The sequence below is a fragment of the Protopterus annectens genome, chromosome 2.part2 (genome assembly GCF_019279795.1).
Source record: "Protopterus annectens isolate FY-2018-M chromosome 2.part2, PAN1.0, whole genome shotgun sequence".
Classification (NCBI taxonomy): Eukaryota; Metazoa; Chordata; order Ceratodontiformes; family Protopteridae; genus Protopterus; species Protopterus annectens.
The window spans coordinates 480,266,848-480,294,044 of record NC_056730.1 but is presented as its reverse complement, the minus strand read 5'-3'; the positions used below and the strand labels follow the sequence as shown (position 1 = coordinate 480,294,044).

Below are 27,197 nucleotides of genomic sequence, written 5' to 3'. Positions count from 1 at the left end.
TAGCTACCCCCTCAAAAGGCAGTAGATGTGGCAGTAGCCCTAGTGGAATGAGGTCTGATCCCAGCCGGAACATCCTTTCCATGATGAGAATAACAAAAAGCAATACAATGGCCAATCCACTTAGAAATGGTTTGCTTTGAAACAGCTTTCCCTTGTGAACCCAAAGCAAAAGAAATAAATAACTGTTGAGTCTTCCTGAACTCTTTAGTTCTGCTCAAATAATAAGCGTAACTGCCTGTGAATATCCAAAGAATGCAAGACCTTTTCTCCTTTATTTTGGGGATCAGCATAAAAAGTAGGCAAATGAATAGACTGGTTTAAGGCCACATTAGAAATAACTTTAGGCATAAAAGTAGGGTTAGTGCAAGGACACCCTATCGATATGGAATATCAGGAAGGGTACCACCGGCAAGAGAGCGTGCAATTCAGATACCCTCCTAGCAGGCGTAATGGCCAACAAAAAAGCAGTCTTCCAAGACAAAAACTTCAACTCAGATGTAGCTGCAGGTTCAAAAGGAGGTAAAGTAAGCTTTTCCAACACAAAATTGAGATCCCAGGAAGGAGTAGGAGCTCTCATTGGGGGTCTTATGTTCTTTGCCCCTCTAAGAAATTGCTTAAACAAAGGGTGAGAAAATAAAGGAGGGTCACAATCATAGTGAGCAGAAATGGCTGCAGCATGAACTTTCACAGAGGAGAAAGACAAACCCTTGTCTAATAATTCAGTAAGGTACTGTAGTGTAAAACTCAAATTAGGCACTGAAACATCAAAGCTCTTTGCTGTGCTCCAAAGAAAAAATCTCCTCCATTTATCAGCATAAACCTTTCTAGTACTAGGCCGTCTGGCTTCCAAAATGACATTCAAAACTTGTTGAGGAAGCTGAGACCCCCCAGGATCTAAAACAGAATCGCCAGGCTGTCAGATGCAGGGACTGTACCCTGACATTGAGAAAATGATTGCTTGCCTGGGACAACAGGTGTGGAATTGGTGGCAAAGGCCAAGGAGGCTCCTGTATTAAACTCCTCAGCAGAGGATACCAGTGCTGTCGTGGCCAATCTGGTGCTATTAGAATCATGCAAGGCTTGTCCTGTCTGACTTTCAAGAGTACCTTGGGAAGGAGAGGCAGAGGAGGAAAAGCATAGACGTGAAGGTTGTTCCAACTGAAAGATAGAGCATCCACTTTCCAAGCTTTTGGGTGAAACATCTTTGTGCAAACTTTTGGCAGTTGGAAATTTAGTGGAGAAGCGAACAGATCTATGTCTGGAGTTCCCCAAGCCACTGTCAACTGTTGGAATACATGAGGATCCAATTTCCACTCGTGGGGATCCACAATTTGTCTGCTCAAAACATCTGCTAAGGAGTTCTGTGCTCCTGGCAGAAACCGTGCTTGAAGAGTGATGTGCAACCTCAGAACAGTCTCCCACAAAATCATAGCTTGTCTGCAAAGAGGGTAAGAATGGGTTCCCCCCCGCTTGTTGATGTACCACATAACAGTTGTGTTGTCTGTTTGAATCAACACCTGTCCTGGTTGAAGTAGATCCTTGAAGGCCATCAGGGCAAATTGGACTGCTAACATCTCCTTCATGTTGATATGCAAATGCTGTAGTCTGGGAGGCCACGTGTCTTGAACCCATTTCCCATTGAAGTGTGCTCCCCAAGCCAGGTCTGAGGCATCCGTCGTTAAGATCTGACTCGCCTCTGGTCGGGTCACAGAGAGTCCCTTGTTTAGGTGACATTCCTGAGCCCACCACAAGAATTCCCTCTGGATGCAAGGTAATATCTGAATGACAGTGTCCAAATCGTGGCAGTGTTGAGTCCATACATTTTTGAGATACCACTGTAGCTTCCTCATATGCAGTTTGGCATTGGGAAGTACCAGAATGCAAGATGCCATGAACCCCAAGGCTTGAAGGACTTGTCCTTGCAGTCAGCCTGGACATTAGGGATAATTGCTGGAAGTACAGGTGAAGATTTCTTTGTTTGTCCTGGGTCAAAAAGGCCATCTGAGAGGCTGTATTCAGTCTCACACCCAGAAAGCATATGTCCTGAGAGGGTACTAGACTGGACTTTGTTTCGTTCACAGAATACCCTAGGCACCTTAAAACTGCCATTACATACTGTAGATGTTGAAGTAACTTGACTTTGTCTTGAGCAAGAATCAGGCAATCGTCCAGATAAGGATAAATTTGTATTCCTCTTAGTCTTAAGAAGGCTATCACAGGAGCCAGGACCTTTGTGAACACCCTGGGCAGTAGATAAGCCAAAGGGCAATGCAGAGAACTGATAATGAAAAGTACCAGCCAGCAGGGAATCTCCTGCAGCTGGGCCTGATAGGAATGTGAAGATAAGCCTCTTTGAGATCCAGAGTTACCATCCAGTGATCTTTGCCTAGCAGAGCCAGAAGTTGCTGTAAAGTTAACATCTTGAACTTTGGAATGTCTAGGTATGTATTGAGAATGGACAAATCCAGAATTGGCCTCCAAGTGTTTCCTTTCTTTGGCACAAGAAATAGGCGAGAATAAAACCCCAGGCCTACTTCTGACGGAGGTACCACCTGGATCGCCCCCATTTGTAAAAGTAAAGAAATCTGTTTGTGGGCCTCCAGCCTTTGCTGAGGAGGTACATCCGGCATGCCTTTGAAAGGAGGCAAGGTGTGAAAATAAAACTTGTAGCCTTGATTTATAATGTCCAGCACCCATTTGTCCTGGGTGACCACAAGCCAATTTTGCTTGAAAAGTGCCAACTTTCCTCCCAGAGGAGCTGCCAGACAGGCAGAGTCTGGCATCTGGAGATACAGGTCATTGGGTCTGCTTACGAAAAGGCTGACCCCTGCCCTCACCAGAAGATTGTGCAGGAGAACTCCAAGTCCTAGGTCTGAAAGAACCCTGAGCATGAGCTCTGCCCCTACCACGTCTAGACCTGCCCTTAGACTGAAACTCGGAAGAACGGTAAGACCATCCTTTTGCAGGCCAATTCCCGCTAAACTTAGGGGGCTGCACTTGTAAAAATTCCTTAACCGTCTGCATGGACTTAGCTTTGTCTTCCATTTTTTTCAAAACTGACTCCACAGGAGAACCAAAAAGAACTTCAGATTGTAGAGGAGCATCCAAAATTCGAGCTTTAACATGCTCTGACAAATTTTGATCCTTAAGCCAGGCATGCCTACGAATAACTGAACCAGTGGCAGCCACCCTGGAGGAAGCCTGAAGAGCATCAAAGCCACATTGCAAGGAATGCTTACCAACCTGATCTGAGGCATTAACTAAGTCCTGCAATTCCTTACACTCTATACCCTCAGCTAAAGCATCTACCTTAGATTTCAACTGACCTAACAGAAAATTCTGGTACTTCAGCATATGAAACTGGCAATTTAAAGCCCTCATAGCTAGCGTGGAGGAGGTATACACTTTCTTACCCCACCTATCCAAAGCCCTAGAATCTTTATCCAGAGGTACTGGATTCTTAACTACCGAAGCCCTGACACCCTTAGGTCCTTGACTAATAGTTTCTGGGTCAGCTCTAGGACTCTTATACAAATATTTATGAGCCTCTGGAACTCTGTAATACCTGTCTGGCTTGACAGGGCAGGGGGTAAAGAATCAGGATTAAGGGAAGCTTCAGAAAAAACATCCTGAACAACATCTAAAACAGGGGGAATAGCCAAAGGTCTATGTTGTGGCAAAAACAAAAATTCCCTAAGCCTCTTACGAGAATCTGAAAAATCCTGACCTTCCCACTTGAAATGCTCCCTCATGGAGTGTAGGGTTTCAGAAAAGGAAAAATCTTCTGAAGGAGAAGCAGAAGGACAGGAATCCTCTGCATCCGAATCAGAATAGGGAGGAAAATCCTGAATGTCCTCAGCTGAAGATTCAGAAAAATCTGAGGAATGCTCCAATCCCTCCACATCTGTCTCCATCCTAGGCCTCTTGTCTGGAGGGGGCATAGAACCCCTGATTAAAGTAATCAAATCCTCTGCCATTTTCAACATATGTTTTTTAGGAACAGAGCCCGAAGAACTAGGGCTGCTGCCTGTACCAGAAAGACCAGATTTAGCTTTAGCAGGGCCCTTAGTGACAGAAGTAGAAGGCCTAATAACCTTTTGTAATGATGGGACTACAGAACTTGAGAAGCCCCCTTGGCCTGACCTAACTCCCGAGAGGCCAATTCCTGTAAAATTAAAGGTTCCCCCTGTGATTCAGCAGAGACCTCGGCTGGATCCACAGATTCAACCGTAGTTTCCATAGAACCGGCGTCCGCAACGGACGACTCATCCTGTTTAGACTAACGATTTATCTTTTCGCTTCTTTGCGGTAGCGGGAGTCGGAGGATCCGACGGCATGTTGTAGTTACACCGCTTACCGAAAACAAGCCTAGCACAATCTAATCTGCGTTTAATGGTGCACTTATTAAATCTAGCGCAAAAGCGACACCCGACTACGTCGTGCTCAGGCCCCAAGCAAGGAATACAGAGAGAGTGATAGTCCCTATGAGGTATCTGTTTCCCACAAGAAATACAATTATTAACTTTTTCTGACATCCGGATTAACTGAGGCAAGAAAAGACAAAAATATTCCCCAACGGGGTACTTAGCCCAACTTGGTCTTCGGTCTGAAACTCGAAAAACGAAAATTTCAGGACGCCGAACGGCACTTGCAAACGCTGCTTCTGCTTCGGACCATGCAGCAAGAAAGACTGAGGATATGGCGTCGGTCATGCGCTTAAGTACTACTGCGTACTGACGTCAGTTCTGAGCGCCCATGACCGACGCCAGCCTAACACTTTGGTATTCGGGCCAACCGAGGACAGCGGACTACCCACAGGTTATGACTGCAGCAATGTGAGACTAAGAACATCTGATAATTGCTACCCATAAGTAAGTAGTAGACAATTAGTGTGCAGACCATTACACACCTAGTCAAAACAAAAATATTCATAAGTTCCCTCCAGCCTTCTGGCAGGCAAGACAAGGTAGACTAGGGGAGAATTTCAGGAGAATTTCCAGCTGTCTAGAGTAAGACTGAAGGTGGCAAGGATGCTACTTTGACACATAGGAGAAGTCAGTATTAGAGGTGAGGGATACGTTGAAAAACAAAACACCTTAGTACAACAGATTCATATATCATGTGATGGTTTAGTTCCTTTTACCAGGTACTTGAGGTACCATTTGTTCTGGGAAGGAACAGGAGTCAGATAGGGTTGGATCTTTCATGGCTTGAAAAACTAAATGTAGATGTCCACAGAGGAGTCAATAAGAGACTGAGTAAGAGATACAGTTACCACTCTGTCCTGATAATTTAAGACATTTGAGGCCACTGATCTTTTTAGCTATGAATCTCTGAGGTCTCTCAAGGTGATATCCTTACTGTAAGTCAGAAGAGGACTGGACAGTCACTATCAGCTTACAATTATCTGCAAACTCAGTTAACCAAACATCATTATTTGATAAATGGCGATATGAAAAGAAGCTGGCAAGTAGCATAAGTCCCAGCACAGATCCCAGAGGGAATACACAGTGCTCACCTTTATGCTCTGAGGATGTCCACCCTACACTTACTGTAGAAGGTTTGTTCTTCTGCCAGCTTGCTATCCATCTAACCATGTATGGGTTAATACTGAGCTCATTTAGCTTGTTTATTATATTTACATGTGGTATGGAGTCAAATGCCTTGGCATTAGATATTTCATTTTCTTTACAACTGGACCTAGGAGATGCACAAGAAGATGGCTGTCTTTGTGTGTCTTAAGGGGCAGTATGCGTCAATGGTCATCCAGATAATATTGTGGTCACTAAATTGTTTGCTTTTCTCACAATCACACCATAGATGTATAGAGAGAAGATGGTTATCTTTTGGGTTAAGGGTAATAAGGCATGCTGGCAAAACACAGGCTAGTACATAATCATTGCAGAACAAATTGATATGGCTCTTCATAGCCCATATATGCAACTATGAGCAGCAAACTGAAATACATTATTGTGGTCATTATTTTAAACGTGGTGTGCCTTGCACTCTCATTTTCATGCATTCTCTCGGGGCATTCCCCCGTAGCCTACTTTCCATACCTTGTCCCCCCTTTTCAAATTTCTGACTCTGCCACTGGTTCATGACGGTCTTTATGGGGAATCTATCTCCTACACTGACATTTACCCCTCTTGGATAACAAAACCTCACAAATAAAAAAGCAAAGGAAAGATAAGACAACAAAACCGCAACCGGGAACTTACCTGAAACAGCTTGATGAACAAGTAACAGAACAGGTGTTCAGACAGATGACCAAAAGATGGCATTCGGACTGGCAGCAAAGAAGTTCTGAGGATGGTACAGCCGGATGTCACCTTTATGCCCTACACCATGCAAGGAGCATGTGTGTGACATACGGCGTACCCTAAAGCAACATAAAAGCTTCGGTATACTGGCCAGATGTCAGTCCGCCCCTGGCAGGGAATCTCCAGTGTAATGAATGCTGTAACAGTGAAACGAAGGACATCCTAACAGATATCCCAAGAAAACTATTCTGTGAAAAGGAATGAGAGATTTCTAAGTTAGTTTGAAAACCCAGACTAAGTAGATGATTCTGAACACTAACTAAAGACTCTTGATAACTGAAGAGAGTCTGCAAATATAAAAGAATCATCAGTATATGGAAAAGTGTGAATTCCTTGAAGTCTGTAATAAGCCAAGTACTTGAGCCAGATAGTTTAAATAGCCTTAAATCAGTAAATAGTCCAAAGGGTAAGAAAGAGATCATTTAAGCCAGATACAGAAAATCTTAACCATCTGAAATTTTGTCAGCAGAATGTGATGACAGGCATCATTTTACTCTAGCTTTACCATGAAGGCTAGTAAAGGGAGAAGAGGTAAAGGGTGTGAAGGGATATTTTGAACATTGGTACTTTGATAAAAATATTGAGAATGCAGAGGTCTAGTATAGGCCTCCAGGTCCCTTCTTTCTTTGGCACCACAAAAAAATCCTTGAATAAAACCCTATGTCCAAAAGGCAGGGAGCCACAAGTTTTACAACTCACTGCAGGAAAAAGCTGTATTTGGTTTACTGCCTAAGGAGAAATCCCATGGAAAAGGAAGACGGTACTTCCATTGCAAAGTGTACCTCTGCTGAATGACATTCAGTACCCATTTGTCTGAAAAATAAGATGCCACAAAGGAAAGTGTAGACTCAGAGGAGAGTGAATGCCAGGAGTTTGAGGTGGGGAGGGGTTGAAAAGAAAAATAGTCACTCTGACATTTTAGACAGTCCCTGACTGAGAGGCTCTTCCTTTCTTTTTGGAGCCTCCTTGCCAAATATGTTTACAATACTGTGAGTTGACACCTTGCTGCTAGAATTGCTTTTTGAAGAATGGAGTGGAGGTTGAAGGAAACTGTGTATTCAAAAAGGAAGGTTGCAAGATTTGGGTCACCCTTTGAATCAACTATCTCCTCTCATCAAATCTCTTAAGCACACTGGCTGCAAAATGGCTAGACATTTGGTTTCCCAGGGAAAATTGAAGTCTTCAGGAATATTTTTTTCATAGGTTCATAGATGTGTACTAGGCTAATGGCCCTGGAGCCTTTACAAGCCTTGCCCAGGGAAGTGCCCTGGCATCATGCCGCCGACATTAGTTCCCAGTGCCTCTATCAAGTAGAGCCACTGGAGTGATCCCCAGGGTGAACCATCCATTTCCCATCCACTCATCAAGATTTTTCTTGAAGAGGGCCAGTGAGGTACTCTGCTTGACATGTACGGGAAGTCTATTCCAGAGCATGGGCAGTCTCTGGGTTATGAACCTGTCCCTCCAACATGTTACGTCGATTGTGGTAATGAGGTTGAGGTCTCTGGAGTGTGTGGTGCTGAGGGATTGGGATTTCTTTAGATGTAGCATTTCTAACAGAGCTGGGTCAGACATGGCTAAGTCAAGGGATCACTCCATTGGCTCTACTTAACAGAGGTACTAGGAACTAAGGTCAGGTGGCACGATGCCAGGGTAATCCTATGGGGTAGGCTTGTAAAGGCTCCAGGGCCATTAGTCTAGTACACACCTAAGAACAATGAATCTTTGTACACGCACATTTCAGTTACTTAATAGTCATTTAATAACATATATGCCATTGAAAAGGACCTTTAGACAGAAACCAGAAAAAAAGGAAAACTAAGAACAACATGGCAAAAGCAGATGCCAAAAGTCATAGTGCTACTGCCTAAATAACAGCAGTTCAGAGGTGCTGAACAGAAGGGTCAGGGTAAGTGCTGTGTAAGTGGAGACTTTAAAGTAGCCAATTTAACCAGCATATGCATATTTCTAAAACACGTTGTTACCTCACAGCAAGAGGTTCTCCCGTTCGATTCTCAGCTTGGCTTGGGAGTGCCTTCTGTGTGGAGTGTGCATGTCCTCCCTGTGGTTGGGTAGCGTTCGAAAGACATGCGTGCGTAAATGGGTGTGCCTTCATTGAAGGTTGGCATCAAGCTGGCACCTCGGTGTATCGTAAAAAAATCTACTGCCAATCATTAGTGGACCGGAGTTCTGCTGTGGCGACCCCTTACCGGGAAAAAGCCGAAAGACAAACAACGTAAGGAAACCAGAGTACCCAAAGGAAAAACAAGACACAGGCGGAACATGCAAACATAACAGTTCCAACATCCCCTGCACGAATGGCATGTGCACAGCCATATAAGGAGGTCAATCCAAAAAGAAGCCGCCAGCACCCAACTCCTGTGGCATACCAAATCATTTATTTCATAATAAGACAGCAAAAATAGTCACAGTACACCAACATGGTTATACTGGTTTCGGCCACAGCTTTCTTCAGCAACCAAACATGATGCAAAAATGGTTATACCTAACTTGCTATCTCCTTTCTTTTACATGTCTTATGCACACAAGGAGTACCCTCTAATGTATATAAAAATAATGCCAAACTAACAATACACATAAAACCAAATCATTAACTTACCTACAGCCCAAAAATAAATACATAATTAGAATAAGAATGCTTCAAAAATGATCATTCAAACCTGGGGAAAAAAAGAGCCCCCAATTTGATGATCCACATTTTTTCTTTATTAGTAAGAATTTCATGTGAAACATAGGATCCTTTATTCTGAAACCTAATATGATCATATTTTATGTGTATTGTTAGTTTGGCATTATTTTTGTATACATTAGAGGGCGCTCCTTGTGTGCTTAAGACATATAAAAGAAAGGAGATAGCATGTTAGGTATAACCATTTTTTCATCATGTTTGGTTGCTGAAGAAGGCTCTGGCCGAAACCGGTACAACCATGTTGGTGTACTATGACTATTTTTGCTGTCTTACTATGAAATAAATTATTTGATATGCCACAGGAGTTGGGTGCTGGCTTCTTTTTGGATTGACCTTCTTATATGGCCGTGCACATGCCGTTCATGCAGGGGATGTTGCAACTATTTTGGCTTGCTTTTTCCTGCTGATGGCGTTTCCAGTGTGGTGTTCCTTTGGTTTTTGTCTGTAGCAGCTTGGGGTGCTCTCGACTGTTGGGGAATGCCAGCAAATATTTCAAATTGGATGCTGTTTGTTTCTTCTCATCTTCGTGAACTTTTGGTGATTTTCTCAGTTTGTTGGAATTTAAATACACAGTTTGGGATAGTCTTGATCAAGGAACTGAGCGGACCTGTTATTTTCAACCATTTTCGATTTTTTTCACATGGCGGGGCATTTTGTGCATTATTCCATGGCAAGTACAAGTATATAGTTTATCGTTTCAGGCTTGGGGATGTCTTCCGTTGGACGTGGTATTTAATGAATGGAGCAGTTTCTGGACATTAAAAATGTTTATTTCTTTTTGCAATTAAAAGTCAAAAGTGTGGATTTATATATGTCTTGTTTAGGCAAATTTTTGGCTAACTTTCAGGTTGGCTTTTGTCTAGTTTTATTTATTTAATTTACATTATCCTGACTATATTTTTTATAATTCAGTTTGTATGTTTTAATAATAGAATTGCAAGTTTTTGGCTGCATTGGGGCTCACCCAAATATGTTAATTTAAAGTAACTGATTTTTTTTCTCTTTAATGTGATGGTTGATGTTTAGCAGATAACAAGAGTGGTTTTGGCTATTATTCCTACCCCCTTCATCCTTGTGTATTTGTGGGCTATGGGTTTTGCTTTTTGTGTGATGTATTTACATCAGTTAGGTTTATAGGGACTTTGGTGAGTGTTAATACATGGAGTTGGTTATATACATGTTAGGTATAGTGACAATTCCATTTATATATGATCTTATTAATTTATAGCCAGCCCATGATTGATTTTTATTTATGCCAGTCGGGTGGGCTCCAGGACATCAGATCAAGTTTTCACTAATATTTTGTGATATATATATATATTAGTGATTTTGCCTCCACTACACTGACCATATGTTTGTTATCACTATTTGTTTTAGGTTTATAATTGGTTTTGGCCCATTCTGGCTACGTAGCGAGCTATTTAGCTTTGGTCAATTAATATTAGACCTGGCATGTTTTTCTCCCTTGTTTTTTGGGGAAGCATGCGAGTTTGTTGGCTATTATGGTACCCATTTGGGCCAAGGTTCCATGGATATTGGTGAGGTGAAATATACTGTTTGATATTCATTTCCCAAGGTTTATGTTTATGTTATGGAGCACAAATTGTGGGTTGGTAATATGAACTACGAACAATGGTGATAGTTTGGGTCAATTAATATTTATGGTTGGTTTAAAGAATTATATCGGAGGATATATTGATTTTCCAACCTTTTTTATTGTTGTGCACGTATGTAACATTAGTTTGGCTTTGTAAATGGCAGACTGTGCCTGCTCAACCTGCTTGAGGTCTTTGAAAGGGTTACTAAGGCCAAAGATAAGGGGCATACACAGTTCACACTACTTATCTTAACCTGGCCAAGGCCCCTGACACTATGCCCCATGCTGGGATTATTGACAAACTCCTCCAACTCAACAGTAAGCCATACACAGTTTTTTGGCTTGATATCTGGCTGTCTGGCAGCACTCATACCATTAAGGTTGGCAGAGGGGTGGTATTTGTTCTAGACAGAAAAATGTCACCAGTGGTGTCCCACAAGGCTCTGTCCTGGGTCCTCCTCCTCCTCTTTGGTATATATTTTTGTGACACAACTTAATATCAGTGGCTTACCAAGTTAGCAGAGGATTACAAACTGGGGGTAACTTTCAAATCCCATTCTGATACTCCGGTTCTCCAATCAATGGCTGGAACAAACAAATGCTTTGTGTATTAATCATGGGCTTATCCTTAACACCAAGAAATACAGCAAAGTTTCATTTGGTAAATCTAGCATCATTACTGCTTACAATATACATAGCATTCCACTTAAATCTGACAGTCATCAGGGTTTTGGGTACATATGCTGACAACAAATTTTCCTTTGACTACCATGTATTTGTGATGGTTTAAAATCCTTCTTCCTTGTGCAGCTTGTCCTTTGTGGCATCTACTTAGGGTCAAAAGGTATTATTAATTCCACTTTATTGATCCATTATTAGGCCCATCATTGAATATAACACACTCTTTGGCATGTACCTAACCAGGACACCTACACCAGCTTGAGAGACTTCAATGTTTCCTCACCAAAAATATCTCAGTACCCTTAGATAATCTGGCAGACTAAAAGCTCTATCACTCTGCTCAGTGTCATACAGACTCCCGAGGAATGATCTCTACTTAGTTTTCCATGGAATGAATGGCTCATCAATTTTTGCACACCTTCACCTAAGTACAATACACTGTAAACCAAACACCCATTCTAGAGACCTTCCTCTACACCACCCCTTCAACAAGACCAGATGGTGTGACAGATATCTAAAGCAACATATACCTCATTTGTAGAACAGGATACTCTTCCACTTCAAGCACAGTACTTTCTTGTTAAAAAAATGTGGATAATTGGATGAGTGATCACAAATTTTACCTAGAAGAGAAAGTCTTCCTAATGGGAGGCATTGCTAATTTCCCAACAGTACTAGATGATGTGGTAGAACTTTCTGAAGGTCTCTTTTTAGCCATAAGCTTTGTAAAAATTCCTTAGACATTTGTTTGGCATTTCATTAGCGCCAGACATATTCTAAATACCTGTTTGCCTAGGTAAATGGCATCTTGGAAGATTTCATAAATATGCACAATCGTTTCATGTTGCGTCTGGCACAAGACTAGCATGGCAAGAGATGGATGGAGCTGAAAACACTGAGACAGCATAATTATCCAAGTCTAAAATACATTGTCATATTCTAACAAAGAGTCTGAAGAAATATCCAGAAGAAAAAAAAAAACATTCCAAGCAACCATGTAAATACAAAGTCTAAAAAAAGATAATGTAGAAGATTCCTGATATGAAAATATGAAAATGTGCTTCAAAGTTTGTGCTTAGTCTCTCTCAGAGCAAAGTGGAGCCAATGAATGGCGCAGTGAACAGGAAATGCATTTTGAACTGCTTACGGAGCTACTTACAAATGCTCCTATATAAAATACTACGATGTAAGTAAGCTACTTTGGTTCTAAGTAGATGCCATTCCAAATGGTACAAGTGTTGTGATCTTACAAGAGAACACAATAGTTACTAATGGGTCAAAAGCATTTATAGATACACAAGAGATGCTTTTAATTAGAAAATGCAAGACATTAAGAGAGGCACAAGACCTCCACATGCATCTTAAAACACCCAATTACTAGAAAAGACTATCAATGTGATAAAACTACTGGGTTTTTTCAACCAACAGTCAGGTGGTGGTACAGCGGTAGCATTGTTGCCTCACAGTAAGAGGTTCTCCTGTTCGATTCTCGGCTGGAGTGCCTTCTGTGTGGAGTCTGCATGTCCTCCCCACGGTAGAGTGGCCTCCGAAAGACATGCGTGAATGGGTGTGCCTTCGCTGAAGGTTGGGCGTCGGGCTGGCAACTCGGCACCATAAAAATCTGCTGCCAATCATTAGCGGACCGGAGTTCCGCTGTGGTGGTCCCTAACCAGGAAAAGCTGAAAAGACAAACAGCAAAAGTCAGGTTCTATCAAAACAAGACAAAACCAGCTGTAATATATGGTTTTCATGAAGGAATTTTTGAAGACCTTGGTCAAACCATTTATAAGGCATGCATGCAGCAGCTAAACTCTTAAAGTCTACACTGAGATTATATCTACCTTTTGTGAAAAATAAAGTTATGAAAAAGCCATCTGCTCTCTTCCTCAGAATACACTCCAGAGTCCTCAAGAAATGAGTGGCAACCTTAGTTCACACAATTTTGTCTGCTTCTTCTATCTTCTGCTATGAAGAAGCATTTGGTAACTTCTGCCAAAGGATAGAAAAGACCTGTACATATGTCAGCATCCTACTAGACTCTCTCTCTTCAATTTTGACTTGTGTAGTAAAGAAGTTGCTAGCTAACATAGGAGTCCTCTATGATATTGCACTCAGTTTCCCCAAGGTAGTTAAACTTTAAAGGCACAGCCTCTTAAGATCACCCAAGGATTCTATGGTTTGGGTTAATATCACCTTCAACAAGCATAAATAATTCTGACAAACTAAAAAAAAAATCTGACAAAGCAGAGGGCGTTATTTTAAGGAGCTGCCTTGATAGACTTCATCTTCAGTGGCACATTTAATTAGGAAAATGTATAGCTTATACACTTCTGTAGCAAGATGGGGTGGTTAACAGCTCTGCTGTGTCAAAAACCTTTTTTACCCAAACAGGAGCAAGACAGGGGGACTACCCTCTATCACCTCTAGCTTATAATGGTCTCACTCCCCTGGATTGCAGGCTTAGGAATGAGCATTCACTTCATTTCACACTTGGTATTAATACCTGTCCCAAAAATCTTATTTTGTACATCTGGTTGTCTAATATGTGTAAGCAAAAAGGCTGCCAACTTCCCAAAAATTAAAGTAATACCAGAAAACTTCAGGCATATCTTAGAATTAATGATGAACAAAGCTGTTAAGAGCAGAAAAAAGTACATATGCAGACCCTCTAGATAACTCACTTCAGACCTCAGGAAAGTTCAAAAGTTGTTTAATTTTGTTTACCTGGAAAATTCAACCAAGTACGGCTCTTTTCTAATGGAGGCCTGGGAAGAAAGGGTGTTCTGTCGTCTTAATCTCTGACCACCTCCCTAGTTCACATGGCTTTGCTGGGAAAACATTAAGAGATAAGGAAGCCGAAAGTCAACCACTTATGATCTTCCCTGAATCAGGGGGACTAGCCAACCTAAACTGACAATGTACTGTGCATATCTTTAGTCAGATATGCATCTCTCCTCCAACAAGGGGATAAGTTATAATGGTCTTATGTGGTTTAACTGAAGGCCCAGTTTCCACAGGATGCAAGTATGAAAATGGTCTCCAGAAGGAAGAGCGTGTCAGACAAGGATGCAGAAGATATAAATCTGAATCTGTAATTCTGAAATACATTTTGTGGACAATAGAGGCAAATTGTAAGCAAGTTTATTTTTGAAAAGGATACAACAGATTCTTGAGAATCATAAAAGCAGATCTAAATTATAATCAGCCATGTCCATATCTTTTGACTGTCCAGATTTTTGCCTCATATTTTTGGTCTGTTCCTCATAAAATCTGTGGTTTTCTGGCAAATCACTGGGATGATCCGAGGACTGAAGTCACCAATTCATGACATACATTTGAGTTTCAGACACTCAATGTTAACACAATCCCTGTTATTCTAACAAATTTCTAAGTTTATAAGAGCAATATTTAAAATCTGACCCCATTTTCTGGCCTTTGTCCCCCCATTTTGTCAGGCTTTGTCCAGATTTCTTGTATTAGCAGGTTGAGAGGTATGGTCATGTCTATTTTATAAAGTACAAGAATTAGCAGTTCGTTATCAGTAAAGACAGGATTCTATGTGAAATGGTTATAGCAGATGCCTCCTCAACTTGAAAAGTTAGTGAATGAGTGGTTGGCAAAACTTTTTTAAAACTGGGGGCTGTAAAGGGGGGAATAACGACTATGGGGAATTGTAGCATATTTTGGTGGTATCCTTGATGCTTTGAAATAGAGTTCTGGGGTTTTTGTACAAACGCTTGTTCTAGGTTAACAAGCCAATTAGATGGTAAAAACAAGGCAACTCTGCAATTCTGATTTATTAGCAGATGAATGTTGGTGCCAATTATTTAGTTATGACTAAAACTTTCCCCCTACCCCAACATACAAATATTTTGGTAAGAGACAATTTAAGTAACTACATGGGTGGCACTGTTTATCACAGAGATTCAAAAACTGAGTATTTGCCCTTCAAGGACCTGTTGTAGGCGTGACTTTGCAGGTGCTAATCACTGGCACACTTGGTGAGCCTGGCTTGTGGTAAAATACTCCTGGCTTGGCTTTGCTGAAGTAAATGAAACGGTGCTGGGCTCTCCACTCATCTTAGTTTTTAAGTCTTGGCATGGGACTTGTTTAGAGAATCCCTGTATGGAAATCTGCATTTAGTTTGGGCAATTTGTGCCTCAATATTGCTGAAAACTTGAATATGTAAAATCTCCCAAAAGCTGCAAGAAAGGTCATCTTCTTTGTTTTACTATTCTCCCTGGCTAAAATTATTACATTTTCTTATTCTTTGGGCTCCCTTAAAAATTAAAAAATAAATAAATGAAAAAATACCCCCTCAGTTATCACCAATTTGTCAAATTTATTCCTACTTTCCTGCGTACTTCCCATGCTGCTTTAAACCAATAGTTTGAATCACTGCTGGCTTTAACGAAAGTAAACCTTGTGTATCAGAATTTTAAGTAAATTCTGAACACCAACCTCACAAGCAGTAATTCACTGTTATTTGAGCTTTCTACATGTAAATTCCTTTTTTTGATGAACAAAGCAGTTATATGTGTACTTCTCAAAGGAAGTTTGAATACCCTGTCACAAATGGTTTGTAGCTTTCTGGGCAGAGTACAAACTGTAGCAAGCAGTTTGCTACAGTATAAAAGTAAAAAAAAGGGAAGGTGTGGATTGGGTACCGTCCGCAGAAGGCAGAAGTTTTATTTATTTCATTTATTTTTGTTCTTCACTTGAAAGGCTGAGAGGGTGGGGCACAAAGTACAGCTGTGTACACTTACCATAAATGTAGATGTTCGAGTGTATTCACTGTTGCAGTCATTACATTTGGGTAATCTGCTGGCAGGTTGCCCTCAGTCGGGCTGAATTTCAGTGTCTTGGGTCCTGCGTCGGTTGCTGTATTCTCTCCAATAACGTCAGGGGTATAAAACATGCAGCCAACGTCATTTTCTTTGGTTTTTCTTGCCCCCGATGTCAGGTGCCCCCAAAAAGGTAGCAATATTATATATTTATATATATATATATATATATATATATATATATATATATATATATATGTATATATAAATACATGCATCAATATAAACTTTACCTTCATCTACAAGCAAATACACCACATAGGTTGTAGAAGATAGTGAAGGAAAAACTTCAGAATGACAAGGGGGATGGCGGGAGGGTAACCTGGACTGCAACAGTGACATCACCAGGGCCAACCGGTTTGCGAATCAGCAAGCTAGATCTGAGTTATCATATCAGGTTCGAGATTCTTCAAAATCACATATAATCAGATTAGTTACAACTTATGGAAGAAACACAGTTGGCTTTATGAACATCTACATTTATGGTAAGTGTACACAACGTGTTTCACTGTTGCAGTCATTACATTTGGGTAGAATCCCAAAGCTATGGTTGGGAGGCTGGAGCTAAACAGCATTAGGTGCGGCTGTAAGGCCCTGCAGTGGCAAAGCCTGCCCTGGACTTATAGAGGCAAATGGTAATGTTTTGTAAAGTTGTGAACAGAACTCCAAGTGGCAGCCTCTAGAATGTTGTTGGCACTCCTCTGAGAAAGGCTGCTGAAGTAGCTGCAGCTCTGGTGGAATGCGACCTAATGCCCTTGGGCACAAGTTTACCATGGTGTAAGTAGCAGAAACGGATGCAGTGGCTTATCCACTTTGAAATTGTCTGCTTTGAAATATCCTTTCCTTCTGATCCTGCAGCATATGATACTAGTAATTGCTCAGTTTTTCTTAGAGCTGTAGTCCTGTTCAGGAAGAATCTTAGCTGTCTGTGTACGTCCAAGGAATGCAAACTTCTCTCCCCTTTGTTCTGCGGATTTGGATAAAAAGTTGGCAGATGAATTGTTTGGTTAAGAGCCACACTGGAAACCACCTTAGTCATAAAAGTAAAATTTCTTCTCAGACACCCTGTCCAGGTAAAATATGATAAAAGGCTCTACAGCCATGAGGGCCTGTAGCTCTGAAACTCTTCTTGCTGAAGTAATTGCTAGTAGCAGAGCTGTCTTCGATAAGAACTTTATATCAGCGGTAGCAGCTGGTTCAAATGGAGGCAGGGTGAGCTTTTCCAACACATAATTGAGGTCCCATGCAGATAATGTTGATCTTCTTGGGGGCCTTACATTTTTGGCTCCTCTAAGATACTGCTTTAGTAAAGGATGAGAAAATATTGGTGGCTCTGTGTTGTAATGAGCCGAAATGGCAGAGGCATGGATTTTGATTGATGAGAAAGATGGGCCTTTGTCAAGCATCTCAGTTAAGTATTGTAATATCTGAGGAATATTTGGTTCTGCTGTATCCATTCCTTGTGCTTGATTCCAAGCACAAAATCTCTTCCACTTGTCGGTATAAGATTTTCTAGTACTAGGCCTTCTGGCTTCCAAAATGACATCCATCACAGCTTTACTGAGCGGTGTTGTTTGTATGATTACATGATTAGCCATGCTGCCAGGTTTAGAGTCTGTAGTTGATTGTGCAGGATCGGACTGTTTTGCTGGGACAGTTGTAGTGGTCTTTGAGGCAAGGTCCATGCTGGGTATTGAGACAAGTTCCTTAGGACTGGGCACCAGTATTGTCGGGGCCAGTCCGGGGCAATAAATATCATCTTTGGCTTCTCTTGTCCGACTTTTAGGAGGACCTTGGGTAGAACAGACAGAGGAGGAAAGGCATAAACTGATAGGTTTTTCCAACTGAAGGATAGGGCGTCCACTTTCCATGCTTGTCTGTGATAAGTCCTTGTGCAGAATCTTTTCAATTGATAATTTTGAGGAAAGGCAAATAGGTCTATGTCTGGGCTCCCCCATTTCTCTGTTATTATGCTGAAGACTTGTGGATTTAGTTTCCACTTGTGAGGATCCATAAGGTTTCTGCTTAAATCATCTGCCAGAGTGTTTTGTTTTCCTGGCAGGAATTGGGCTTGAAGATGTATTTGGTAGGTCAAAGCAGTGTCCCACAGTGCCATGGCTAATCTGCAAAGGGGGTATGAGTGTGTGCCCCCTTGCTTGTTTATATACCACATGACTGTGGTGTTGTCCGTCTTTATCAGTAGTTGTCCTGGTTGAAGTAAGTCCTTGAAGGCTGTTGAGGCATTTTGAACAGCCAGCATCTCTTTCTGGTTGATATATAGATGCATTTGCTTTGGTGCCCATATGCCCTGAATGCATCTTCCTGCCATGTGGGCCCCCCAGGCATAATCTGATGCGTCTGTTGTTAAGGTTTGGCTAGCAGGGGGTAGAGTGAAGGGCCGTCCCATGTTTTGCTGACAGGCCTTTGCCCACCATAGAAACTCCTGTTGCAGGCAGGGAATGTGAGGAATCATTGTTTCCAGACTGTGTGAATGCTGACTCCATAAACTTTTTAGGTACCATTGAAGTTTCCTCATATGCAGTCTTGCATATGGAATTAGTAGGATGCAGGATGCCATGAAGCCCAGAGCCTGCAGAATTTGTCTTTTAGAAGCCTGGGTTTTTGTTGCCATCAGTTTGAACTAAGTAGTCAGTTGTCTTTGTCTGGCGTAAGGTAGGCCATCTGGGCAGTTGTATTCAAGCTTGCACCCAGGAATGTTATCTTTTGAGAGGGTACCAGTTGTGATTTCTTTTCATTTATTGTGTACCCTATGCATGTTAGAAGCCTTTTCACAAATGCCAGGTGTCGAAGAAGAGTGTCCTTGTTCTCTGCTTGAATGAGACAGTCGTCCAAGTAAGGATATATTTGTATACTTCTTTGTCTGCAAAATGCAATTACTGGTGCCAGGCACTTTGTAAAGACCCTGGGTGCAGTAGATAAGCCAAAGGGCAGTGCATAGAATTGGTAATGCATTAAGCCAGCCTTGAATCTGAGGTATCTTCAGCACGATTGTCTTATTGGGACATGCAGGTATACCTCTTTTAGGTCTAATGTCACCAGCCAAGCTTTCTTGTCCAGCATGGGCAGAAGCTGCTGCAAAGTTAGCATTCTGAATTTTGGAATGTCCAGGTATGTGTTCAAAATTGATAAATCCAGTACTGGCCGCCAGGCGTTGTCCTTTTCTGGATACCAAGAATAGTCAAGTAAAAACCTTGTCCTTTTTCCTGTTCTGGTACTGGTTGAATGGCCCCTATATCCATGCGGGACAAAACCTGTTTCTGTGCCTCTGCCCATTGGTTTGTGGGCAGATCTGGCCAACCGTCTGCCATTGGCAGAGTGTGGAAATGGAATCTGTATCCCTGTGGTACTATGTTTAGTACCCACTTGTCCTGGGTTATTAACTGCCAATTTTGAGCAAAAAGTTCTAATTTTACCCCTAAGGGTGCTGTCAAAAAATAAGTGCTTGGTGTAGGCAGAGGGTAGTCATTGGGACTGTTTTCTGTAGGTTTGCGCTTCATCTCCCCCTGATTTGGAGGTAGATGCGCCCCATTGCTTTGACCTGTATGAATCTTGTGCCTGGTTTCTGGAACCCTTTGGGCATCTGGATTTGCCCCTTTGAGCTCTGTCTGACACAGGAAAGGACCAATTTTTTTAGGCCAGTTTCTACTGAATCTTGGTGGCTGCACTTGTAAGAAGTCTTTAACAGTTTGCATAGACGTAGCTTTGTCTTCCATTTTCTTTAAAACCTCTTCTGCCTTAATACCAAACAGAGAATCATGATGTAAAGGTGCATCTAGCAATTTAGCTTTAACATGATCAGGCAAATTTTGTTCCTTTAACCAGACATGCCTCCTAATCACAGATCCAGTAACTGCGGTCCTGCAGGAGGCCTCTAAGGAATCAAAACCACACTGCAAAGTATGCTTTCCAACTTGTTCAGCTGCATGCAATGTTGTTGTCTCTTTCGGCTTTTCCCGGTTAGGGGTCGCCACAGCGGAACTCTGGTCCGCTAATGATTGGCAGTAGATTTTTACGTGCCGAGTTTCTGGCCCTGACGCACAACCTTCAACGAAGGTATGCCCATTCACCCATGTCTCCACACAGAAGATGCTCTAGCTGAGAATCGAACAGGACAACGTCTTACTGTGAGGCGACAACGCTACCGCAGCACCACTACCGCAGTTCAGCTGCATGCAATAATTCCTGCAATTCTTTATTTTCTGCACATTCTGAAATCAACATAATTTTCTGTTTCAGCAATCCCATAACAAGTTGTTGGTACTTAAGCATATGAAATTGACAGGTTAAGGCCCTGACTGCCAAGGTTGCAGATGTATAAACCTTTTTTCCCCCCATCTGTCTAGTGCCCTTGAATCTCTGTCAGAGGGGGTAGGATTTTTTGCTGTTGAGGCCTTAACTCCCGTTGGACCTTGTGAAATAGTTTCAGGATCAGCAGCAGGGTTTCTAAATAAAAATTTATGTGAGTCATGGACCCTGTAATATCTGTCAGGTTTACTGGGAGCCAGAGGTAAGGAGTCAGGGTCAAGCTTGACTCCAAAAACACATCATCCACAATGTCTAAAACAGGGGGAATGGCTAAAGGCTTATGCTGAGGGAGAAGGAAATCCCTGAGCCTCTTTTTTGATTCTGAGAAGTCTTGACTCCCAGTGAAGATGCTCCCTCAAACTATGCAAGGTTTTTCCAAATGAATAATCCTCTGGAGGGGATGCAGATGGAATAGACTCCTCAGCATCAGAATCCTCATAGGGAGGTATAGATAATTCATGATCAGAAGAGGAATCGGAAGAAATAGAAACCTGATCTGAAGATTCATAATCAGTGTCTTGCCTAGGCCCCTTATCGGGAGGGGGATGGGTACCCCTGATCAAGGTAATAAGGTCTTCAGCCATTTTGATCATCTGTTTTCTAGGCATAGAGGCCTGTGCATATGGCTCATGCTTCGTTGTTTTAGTTTTGGAAGTTGCCTTTGTCTTTGGTTTTGCAGCTGTCGTCGGTTTGATATATAAATGTTGAGGTCTGAATAGACCCTCAGAAGCCGGTGCTTGCTCAGTAACTCCGGACACATCCGAGAGAGAGATGCATCTGTCGGTCCAATACATTGAGTATCTTGTGGCATGCCAGACTCCACATGGATGTTGGTAGAGGCCTGATACTTGAAGGTAGCGGGTATCAGGGGCTGCGAAAGCGCCTCACTGAGTACCGGTGACTGGCTTAGGAGAAGCTTCGTCATCGGTTTTGGATCTCGACTGGCTTTCTCTGTCCTTTTCTTTGTGTTTTTTATGTGCTCCGGCAGTCAGATTGCTATCCGACGACATTTCAGGGTAGTTAAATCTGTTTCCAAAATACTTTGATGCAAAAATATACAGACGCTTAATAATGCGTTGGTTAAATCTAGCACAAAACCGACAGCCAGGCACGTTGTGATCAGGGCCTAGGCAAGGAATACAGTATAAATGGAAAGCCTTATGAGGTATTTGCTTCCCACAAGTAATACAATTATTAACTTTTTCTGACATCGGTAAAAAGCAAGAAAAAAGTTTCCCCAACTGGGTACTTAGCTTTAGTGAAGACTTCGGTTCTGAAACTCAAACTCGAATATTTCAGTAGTTGGCTGACCGGCACTTGCAAAATGCTTCTGCTTCGGGCACCGCACGGCAAGAAAGACTAAAGAAAATGGTGTCGGCTGCATGTTTTATACCCCTGGCGTCATGGAAGAGAAGACAGCAACTGACGCAGGACCCAAGACTTTGGAATTCAGGCCGACTGAGGGCAACCAGCCAGCAGATTACCCAAATGTAATGACTGCAACAGTGAAACATGAAAAACATTTTCATGAGACCGGCACAGGGTGCTTATTGAGCCAGCTAAGGTTACTTGCCTTTGACTACTGTTAAAAGTAATTCTGAATGAATATGCAGTAAACCAGTTGTGCTCCCATTTCTTTATGGGTCAGGAACATCTTGCTCAACTGCCCAGATGGTTATGGTCTGCTTCTCAGAAAATTTGTAGTTTTCTGGCAAATCTCTATGAAGGAGGAGGCAGCAACTGGGAACATAATCCAAAATTTAATGGTGCTTCTGGTACCACAGCATATCGTCTTCTTTAATGGTGCTTCTGGTACCACAGCATATCATCTTCTTTAATGGTGCTTCTGGTACCACGGCATATAGCCTTCTTGAAGGCTATATGCTAGGGTACCAGAAGCAACATTCAATTTTGGATTATGGTCCTAGTTGCTGCCTCCCGAGTGTATTTCATTATGGTTTCCTTTGCTGTTGTGTTAAATCTCTAGGATGATCCGAGGATTGAAATCACTAAATGACAAATTTGAGTTTCAGACTTCACAGCTTTTAGAAAATGTATACCAACTCGCATCCTGTTTTTCTAGCAGCTTTCTAAGTTTATAAAAACACTATTTAAATCCCAGTTTTTGGGCCTTTCTCTCCCCATTTCAGGTTTTGTCCAGATTTTCTTGCACTAAGAAGTTGAAGGGTATGGTCAGGAATTAGAAGTTATGTACCTACCATAATGTTCCATGTTAGTTGTCTTCTTCTCGCCTTCTTTCTTGCTGGATGGGTTCGGAGCCGAACCTCGGCTCCGACTCGGCCACTCTAAAAGCTCGAGAGCTAGTTCCACTGGCTCGAGGCTCCCCTATATCCCACAATGCTAGGCGGTAACTCCTCAGATCTCGTTTGAAAGCTAGGCCAAGCAGGAAAAAACTTCATAACATGGAGAAAGGTAACCCACCTCTATAAGGCTGAGTGTGAGGTGTCCTAAACCTAACAGAGGCATATATAGAGGTGGTAGCATGGGAGAAAGATAAAGAGGTCACAAGACAATCTCCTCTAGGTCTGCCCAGGCTAGGGGGAAGGAGGGTGGGATGCAAGAATGAAGGCGAGAAGACGACAACTAACATGGAACGTTATGGTAGGTACACAACTTCTAAATGTTAAGTTGTCTATCTCGCCTTCATTCTTGCTGGATGGGACCGCGTCCCTAGCACCTTGTCCCGGGTGGCCTATCGGAACAGACTCTTGAGTACAGTGGAACCAAAGTTGGCTCGGCCTCTAGAGGCTAAGTCCAACTTATAATGAGATATGAAGGTATGGGGAGAAGCCCAAGTATCTGCAGAACAAATCGAATCAATAGGCAGTCTGTCTTGAAAAGCTATAGATGTGGCTAAAGCTCTAGTCGAATGAGCCTTGGGTTTGGATGGCAGCTGTTGATGTCTGATCTCATAAACAAGGGTAATCAACGAAGTAAGCCATCTAGAGAGAGACACCTTAGAAATTGGAAGGCCCATTCTACCTTCTGCATAGGACACAAACAGTTGATCGGATTTCCGGGATTGTTTGGTCCTGTCTAAATAGTACCCAAGTTGGCGATGAACATCCAAGCAGTGTAATCTCTGTTCTGACCTGTTCGAATAGTTAGGGAAGAAAACTGGAAGATCAATGGCTTGATTCAAATTTGCTGGTGAAGCTACCTTAGGCAAAAAGGACGGGTTAGTACGTAAAGATACCCTATCCTTATGAAACAATAGATAAGGGGGTCGACTACACAGAGCATGGAGTTCAGAGACTCTTCGAGCTGAAGTGATAGCTACCAGAAAGAGTGTTTTCCAAGACAGTAACTTCACTGAGCATGAAGCCGCGGGTTCAAAGGGGGGAAAGAATTAAGGAAGTCAGAACCAAGTTGAGATCCCATTGAGGAGGAGGATCCCTGATAGGTGGTTTGAGGAGAAAAACTCCCTTTAGAAAAGCTTTGCAGAGCTTGTGAGACATAATGGAAGACTCTGAGACACAGACATGAAAATTAGATATAGCCGCCAATTGAACCTTGATGGTGGACGGAGACGAACCTGAGTGGAAAAGTTCGGCTAGAAAATCCAAAACAGACTGAATAGAAGCAGTGAAAGGATCTATATCCTTTGACTGTGCCCAACAGGAAAAACGTTTCCACTTACTATCATAAATCTTCCGAGTGGAGGATTTATGAGAGGCTATCAAAGTATCGCGAACTGAGTGAGATATTAGAGGAAGCCTGGCTAAAGTTGGAATAGGAGGAACCACGCTGTGAGGTTCAGAGAAGGGAGGGAGCGGTGCAACTGACCCGACTGATGAGTCAGGAGGTCTGGAACTGGGTCCAGATGCCAGGGTTGCTCCAACAGATAACGGTGAAGAAATGGGAACCAAACCTGTCGAGGCCAGTAAGGGGCAATGAGGATCATGGAAGCTTTCTGAGCGATGGCTTTCTGAATTAGTTGAGATATCAGTGGGAAGGGTGGAAAGGCATACAGAAGTCCCCGGGGCCAATCGTGGACTAGAGCGTCTCTGCTGGGGTGGCCTGGTTAGGGAAAGAGGGTGAAGAAATCGTCGCACTTGCTGTTTTGGGGAGTAGCAAAAAGGTCGCAGCAAGGCCAGCCCCACTTTTGAAAAATTTTCTCCAACACTGAACTCTTCAGAGACCACTCGTGAGGCATGAGAATAGCTCTGCTCAATTTGTCCGCAATCACATTGGACTTCCCGGGAATGTGCGTTGCTAACAGAAACCGCTGAGAAGAAATCACCCATTGCCACAGTCTGAGTGCCTCTCGACATAGGGGGCAAGATCTGGTTCCGCCTTGTTTGTTGATGTACCACACTACAGACATATTGTCTGTCTGAATTGCTATAGTTCCCTTGGGAAGAGAGTCTTGTAAGGCTTGCAACGCTAGAAGCACTGCTCTCATCTCTAGGACATTTATGTGCAAGTGGCACTCGAAAGGTTACCACATGCCTTGGACCGTCCTGCCCTGGTAATGCCCCCCCCACCCGATCAGGGAGGCGTCCGTTGGCACTGTAGCAACCGGAGGGGAAGGAACAACACGTCTCCCTAGGAAGAGCTGGGGAGATGTGATCCACCAAGAGAGATGATTCTTGCACGATTGTGTTATCCGAATAGGATGGGACATTGGAAGTCGTTGGAAAGACCATTGTGTGAAGAGCATCCATTGTAAGATTCTCATATGGAAGCGAGCTAATGGTAGAAGAGGGATGGCCGCCGCCATTATCCCTAAGACCTTCAGGATCAGTCTGGCTTTGACTTTGTTGCTCTGCAAGACAAGAGAGACTTGTCTGTGTATGTCTGATATTCTCTGCTCTGTGAGTCTGGCTGACATGTTGACTGTGTCTAGATTTGCGCCTATGAAGGTAATAACACGACAAGGCGACAAGACAGACTTTTCGTAATTTATTGAAATGCCTAGTGTTTGACATGTGTGTAAGGTGTAGTCTCTGGCAAGAAGGAGAAGATGCTTGGTGGGGGCTGTTAGGAGCCAGTCGTCTAAATATGGAAACACCTGGAATCCTTGTTGTCTCAGCTGAGAGGCGACCACTGCCATGCATTTGGTAAACACTCCGGGGGGGGGGGGCTGTAGTGAGACCAAAGGGCAGGGCCCTGAACTGAAAATGACTGGTTCCCAGCCTGAAGCGGAGAAATCTCCTGCAGCGTCGGTTCATTCTGATGTGATAGTATGCATCTTGGAGATCTATAGAGCACATCCAGTTGTCCCGCCCCAGAAGGGGCAGAATGGACTGCAGCATGACCATCTGAAATTTTGTTTTCTTGACAAACTTGTTCAAGTTGCTGAGATCCAAAATAGGTCTCCAGTCCCCTGTTTTCTTTGGAACCAAAAAGAATTTGGAGTAGATTCCGGATCCTTGTTGGTCTGCTATACTGGTTGTATAGCTCTTTTTGTTAGCAGCTTTGAAATTTCTAATGCCGCTTGCTCCCTTTGACTGGGTGGAACGTCTGGAAGGGATTTTCCGGACTGCTTTGGAATGCGAAAGAAAGGGATTTTGTAGCCTTCGGAAATGATAGACTGTACCCATTTGTCTTGAGTAAGGGAAAGCCAGGCTTCTGGGTACAGAGATAATCTTCCCCCGACTGCCTCCGAAGGTTGACAGTCGGGCAACACCTCAGGGATGCTGAAAGGGCTGGTCAGAGAAGGATTCTCGACTGCCCTGATTCTGCGGGCCCCCTCTGCCTCTAGGACAGCGTCTATTATTATTGTTCCCCCCTCTGCCTCTAGGGGGGAACCGACTCTGTGCGTCAGGCGAAACTCCTTGTGGTTGTTTGCGGAACCACATCTTTCCCCCCTTCTGGCCCTTGGGGTAAGGCCTAGAAGGAGTAGAAAAATGGACTCCAACGGCAGAGAGAGTCTTGCCATCAGTCTCGCACCTAGTCAGGGTTTCCTTCACTTGAGGACCAAAAAGGGATGATCCATCAAAAGGGGAGTTAGTGAAGGACGACTTGAAAGGGTCCGCAAAGTTACACAGCCGCATCCAGGCATGCCGACGTAACGCCACACCTGTACCTGCCGCTCTACTCGCCCCATCCGCCGCGTATGAAAGAAGGCGCATGGAGGAGTTAGCTACTGAATTGAGGGTCGCTAGCTGAGAGTTCATCCTATCCTGAAAACCCGCAGCTGTTGGATCCTTTAACATTTCACTCGCTTCCTTGAGCAAATCCCTCTGGAGATGAGTGAAATGACACAGGTAATTCAGCGAGCGCATAGAAAAGGTCGCTGACGAGAACATCCGCTTCCCGTACCTGTCCATGGTCCTAGACTCCTTGTTAGGAGGATGAACAGGCACTGAAGGATCAGCAAGCTCCTTCTTGGTGGCTGCAGCCACCACCATAGCATCAACAGAGACGCCTTTGGTCAAGAATTCTTTGTCTTTGGGGGCAGTGACAAATTTTGATGGTCTCCTGGGGGTGGGTTCCACTGAGTCAGGAGCCGTCCAGACCTTCCTCGCCACCACTTCCATGAGGGGGTCAAAGGGAGGGGACACCCAGGAGGTGGAAGGGCGACAGCCAAACGCCTCAAGATACACTGATTCATCCTCTGAAGGGTTGAGGGCTGGCCAATTCCCCCTCTATTTTAAGATTTCGAGGATGTCTGCGAATGAGACATCTTCAGAGGGGGAACGAGGGGAACCTTCAGAATCCTCTAAATCAGTGTCAGAGGTGACAGACTC

The 27,197-nt window shown here is 43.1% G+C and overlaps 1 protein-coding gene across 1 annotated transcript in view; it reads right to left on the bottom strand.

The window, feature by feature from the left end:
- Nucleotides 1-27,197, bottom strand: part of IQGAP2 (IQ motif containing GTPase activating protein 2) — a gene marked incomplete in the record, with an annotated part of 4,327,392 nt that overhangs the window by 3,826,058 nt on the left and 474,137 nt on the right.